The following is a 6,170-nucleotide window of genomic DNA, read 5'->3' as shown; positions in this document are numbered from 1 at the left end:
GACACCATTTCTCTACCGATATGATCCTTCCATTCTTGGCCCAGCTCAAAAAGGTTGTGTTACACCATGCTTAATAAAAGACCATGTACTATTAGCTTTCAGAATAGAAAAATATGTTTAATTCATATTATTGTACAAAATTTTTATGGAACTTCAATTCAGTATTTTATGTTATTTGGATATCTTCTAGATCATTTCTAAATTCATAAAATCTATTGATCACTTATGACACGTGCAAAAGGTATCATAACAATATTTTTTTTTATTAATTTATAAATATCTACAACCAGAAATTATTTTTATTGTCATTTAAATAACATTAAAAATTATAAACAATAAATATGTATAAGTTGTTGTTCGAGTGAATTCTCCAACATGTTTAGTTCATTGTTGATCTCATCAACATTGACATTTTTATGAGATAAACTAGTGGAGCTAGGAGCATCAAAGCCGGGTTGATTTTCTCCAAGAAACTTATCCACAATTAACTCAGCGGAAGGATGTCCACATGAATATACTTTGTTGCTAGATGAAAAAATCACAACAGCAACATAAGCACCACATAAAGTACATAGCTTACTTGCCTTTTTAAATAGGCCAATACGTCGTTTTGAGAATGTTACTTGTCTATTTTTTGAATTTTGTATCCTTGCAATTACTATTCTTTTGCGACCAATACATATTTTCATGGCTAAATTTCTTGATTGAAAATATAGGAAAATGTGATGTTTGGTTTTTGTACTAACCACCTATTTATAGCGAGAAAATCATCATATTATTTGATAAAAATGAACTCAAATAACAAAAATGTAAAAATATTTATGATGATTTTCTTATAAGGTAGGATTTTAACAAAAATCATTATATTTATTAAATTTATTTTTAAGTTGATTTGTATCATTGTCAATCTCTTACAATATTAATTACAAATTACATATTTTCCTAATTAGATTGATGTTATTGAACTATTTATGAAGTTGTCATTATCTCATTCATTGTGACATATATATTAGAAAATTTATATTTGAATTGATTAAATTTTATTTGGTGAATTTTTTGTTATTGTATTTATAGATTTTATAAATTTTTTCTTGTTTAATCATGTATATATCCTAATATAGTCATGCTTAATAAAAGACCTTCCATTTTTAGCTTTGACAATATTACTCATATTCATGTACAAAATAATTTAAGCTCTTCAATTTAAAATTTAAAGTTATTTGTGAAAGTTTTAGAGCATTTGTAGACTTGTAGAATATACTCGTAGCTTATGAAAAAAGAAATAATATTGTAAAAGTAAGGAAGCCTAAATCATAACGCAATTGAAAATATATAAACCGATATTTAATATTCTCCTACACTTTATATTTCATTATAACATTTTTAACACGATAGAATGAAATTTGTGTCTTGTCTATTGAATCACCAAATATTGAAATATGATACGATACATTATGAAATTGTAACATCCTTCCATAGAAAATGTTAAATTTAGAAATCGCTAAATTTGAAATAGCGAATTTATCAAGTTATTTTTAAGTTGTGACTTTTTGGGTCAACTTCAACCAATCATAACTTTCAGTTCATGAAGAGTTAAGTGGTACATAGTATACTGAGTAAAAGGTCTTGGAATCCTTTTTCCAACTCCATTAAGTTGTGTATGTTTTGAGTTTGAATGATGGACATATGCTCCTTTTAAGATATTATGACCATTTAAGAAAGTTACCCAAGCTAGTGAGGGGTATTTTGGACTTTTCCTTATCCAATCATATTATAACGAATTTAGAAATATTTTTTGGTCATATCTGACATGGGTAAGTTTTGCATCCTTAATTAAGCTTTGGGTTTAAGAAGAGACTTCAAGAAGAATAAAATTAGAGAGAAGGAAGAACTATTAAGATCTCTTACAAATTGAGTAGTGATGAATGCTAAATTACACCTAATTTAATACTAGATGTAGCGATCGTTATCTAGTATAAAACCCATTGATGTTTTGTTGTCCAACCCAGAGGGAACGGTACAAATAAGAATTCATCTATGAAGTTATAAATGTTATCTAGTCGGTGGTAGGAGTAATAATTGTAAAAAATATTGAAGTGAATTGAAGGGTTTGACAACGACTGTCAGATGGGAGGAATTGGTTTGTGGATGAGAATTCACTTTAACTCAAGTGTCCAAGAAAACCATGTAGCCATCATGGGTATTAACGGTTCATACTTTTTAGATGATCATGTAAGTTAAGCTAGTAGATCCACTAAGTTAAGTAGTTCTATGCGTCATCAAAGTATAGGAAACTTCTTGCAGCATGGGCAAGACGATGTATCACCAATAAGGCTCATAGTGGTAATTGTCGGTTATAGAATATCCCACAAAAATTATATTACTTACATACAATTAAATTTGAGGTTGTTCTTGTATTTTCTTTAACAAACTAAATGTTTTCATTGCTTTATATTAAGTGAAATTATTCATGAGTTGAGTAGGGCCAAGGTAAGTGTTACTTCTTTCTTTATTCAAGCTTAAGTTGTGGTTAGCATACAAAATCGCATACTCGTACTTTCAATGCAATGATGCAAGTTTACCTACATCGTATCATGATGGAGACATAGGTAACAAGGATCAATATCATCAAGCGCCTCGTTGATCCAGCTGAGCACTCGTAGTAAGTGGTGAGTCTCCTTGCATTTTGGCGGACACATTTACTTGTTTTTTCAGTCTTTATTTTATAGGATGTTATGGGGTCTGTCACAACATCCATCTTGATATTGTAGAGGCTTATATTGATTTAACTGTTACATTGATTTAAGTAAGTCAGGCCAAGGGTTCGCACAAGGACAGGAATGGTTAGTGAGTGCCGGCCACATCCTTTGTGTAGGTTGGGGGCGTGACAGTAGGTAAGTTAGAGTGTAGATGCAATAGCTTTCTATCTCAAGACTATTACAAGTCAAGCTATTAACAATATTAAAAATATTAACAATATAAACAACCCTGAGCCTTTATTTATCTACTCTATCAACTATATAGGTAGAATCGAGTTTAGCATTCATTCTTTTGAGTTGAACCCACATTAATCCAAAAACTACAATAATTGATATAAATAGTTGGTTAGAAAACCTCTTTCTAAAGCAAGCCCAGAACTCTAAGTTAGACTTGCATTTATAACAACTATTTATAGATTGATATACAACTATCGATTAAACCCACTCCAATTGTAACACCCCGTACCCGAAAACATACCATAATGCAGATTTTCAGAACTTGCAGGTTAGACCCACGATCAACACCCACGAACCGTATGGTGACACACGTCCTGTGCCACTTGTTTATTATCAACATTTGCAACCCCCTAGAATTCAGTCCTAGAATTCCGTCTAAGGGTTGACCAACGGCCGAACCCACATACCTTAGGTTAGACCATGTATCGTGATCTGCATCCGGATCATACCAATAGAAACCAGCGTCCAGTGACGACTGACGATTGACGAGCACATACCATCAGTTAATCGACAGTCATTCAATAACCTTGAAATCGGTTATGCCAGGGGTGTTTTGGTCCTTAAGGGTTGAACTATTAACCTACGTCGTTCAACCCTAAAATATGTGTTTTTTGTTAGATTTAGCCTACAAACATAATAAGAAGTTTATCAAAGGTAGATCATTCATAGACACTCAGAAACTTAGAAACTATAGAGGAGAAAGAGGAGACCAAACCCTTCCGAAGAATGAAATAGGTTTCATTAGTTCAAGCTCCAAAATAAAAAGATTTCTCCATAAATTCTTTCACTAGCTATCTGGTATTACATTAGAAGATTCCTTTCACTCATTAGGCCGCTATATTTCAGTCAAAATCTTGATTCCATTAATGATTATTAACACCTAGGGTTTCTTGAACGTTAAAAATGTTGAGTTTACCTATTAGATCCAAATCGTTTTATCATGAATTCAGTATCAGTTGGTCCCATTTTCATGCATAAACTCATAACCCTCGTTATGTAGTTCTTCTAGTTCTTGAATTACACATGTTATTCTGTTACATAAGAACATGCCTAAGTTTTCGAATGAATTATTATTAATATTATAAATGTTGCATTCCCAGTTTGCATGTCAGGTTTGAGTTATCTAGTGTTACAACATTTAAGCCATTACATGTTAATTGCTTAATCATATGGGAATCTCAATACCGAGTGGACTAGGGTAAGTCACCCCTTATTGACAGAACTATGTGCCCCATAGGATGTAAGTCCCCTTTGTGCGCATCATCTTATTCATCATATCAGCATGCCTATATATCTAAGGTAGGGTATATTGGGTCTTCTCTATAGGTTGTATACGTCGGACTTCACATTTAAGTCATTTGTTTTTAAGTCGTTTATTAGTAAGCTCCCTTACAGTTCATTCATATTCTATTGGATTTAGCATGTTATCAATATAGTTCAATATTCAGTTTCTTCATATTATCAACTTGGTCATTGCTTTAAGCTTAGTCATGTACAATACTTTTAGTATCCTATTTATGTTCAAATCATGTCATTGCTTAGATGCTTTGATTTAGTAATGTTATTGTTCAGTATCACTCTATCCTTCATGCTCGGTACCTTTTAAGTGCTAACACATGTTCTGCACTACATCTTCTCGTGATGTAGGTTCTAGTCCTCAGCATTAAGATCACACATAGATCGATCACCGATCATTAGTTCAACAACATTAATCTTGAGTCGTATTTCTATAAGGACTAGTGACATGACTATCTTTTTGTTGTTTTAAACTTTAGTTTAAGTTTTTCTAGTTCTAGTTAATGCAAGTCCAAGTATTTCTAGTCAGTTTAGAGGCTTATTTAAGACATAGCTAGTTCCATCATTAGGCGTTTTGTTTGAGTTTTCTTTTATATTTAAACTCTGAAATATCTATATTCTCGTTTTAGCGTATAGGTAATCTCTATTATTTCAATTTTATCATGATTTAGCTTCTGCCTATTATTCATTGTTTCAGTTTATCTCAAGTATGCTTATGATTATGCAAATAGGGTTATCTTGGGGTTTGCAACTACAATTTCAAAAAATTCAAACACAAGTACTAAACGAAATCACAATTAAACAACAAATAAACCATCAACAAGCAAGATCCAATAGATAATCTAACCCATGTTCACAAAATCACACCCTTAGAATTGTGGTTTTATCTTGACATATACAAGAGATAGAAATTTATACCAAAATGAGTTTTCATTCAAATGGGTATGTACGTTTAAGAATCCATGGGTCTGATCCCAAATTTGAATATTCAAGTACTTCAAAACCCTCTTCTAACTTATAAGTCAAAAATAAAAGCTTACAATTATTGTTCCATACTAAGGAATTCGATCCTAAGCTAAAAATAATAATGAGTATTTATTTTATTAAAACGTTGTGGTGCAAATGATCACTCAACGCAGTTAGTCGGAACCGCCAATGAATTCAGCGATTTCGCTAGCCTACAATATCTTCATAATTTCGATCATTGAGAGAGATAGTACTACTTAGTGGAACTACTCGGCAACACGCCCAAGACACCATTTCTTTACCGATATGATCCTTCCCTTCTTGGCCCAGCTCAATAAAGGGGGTGTTACACCATTCTTAATAAAATACTATCTACTATTAGCTTTCAGAATAGAAAAATATGTTTAATTTTTATTATTGTACAAAATTTTTATGGAACTTCAATTCAGTATTTTATGTTATTTAGATATCTTCTAGAGCATTTTTAAATTCATAAAATCTATTGATCACTTATGACACGTGCAAAAGGTATCATAACAATCATTTTTTTATTAATTTATAAATATCTACAACCAGAAAATATTTTTATTGTCATTTGAATAAATATTAAAAATTATAAACAATAAATATGTATAAGTAGAAGTGAGATGTAAGACATGCTTTATTGATGATAATAAAGTATTGTTAATTTTATAGGTAGAAGCAGATACATGCTATACTCTATAAGAATTTTATTTTTTTAAAATAAGATATGTTGCACTTCAAGCTATCTGACATGAGTTTCATTTTTTTATTCAATATTCTCTTACTACTTTGTCTTTCAACACTTATACATCAATTTCAATTGACAATTATTCCATACCCTTTTCATTTTGATTTGAGTATATTATTTTGAATTGGCATGAAAATTGA

The sequence above is a fragment of the Solanum pennellii genome, chromosome 12 (genome assembly GCF_001406875.1).
Source record: "Solanum pennellii chromosome 12, SPENNV200".
NCBI classification, from domain to species: Eukaryota; Viridiplantae; Streptophyta; class Magnoliopsida; order Solanales; family Solanaceae; genus Solanum; species Solanum pennellii.
Note: the sequence above shows the minus strand (reverse complement) of the source record.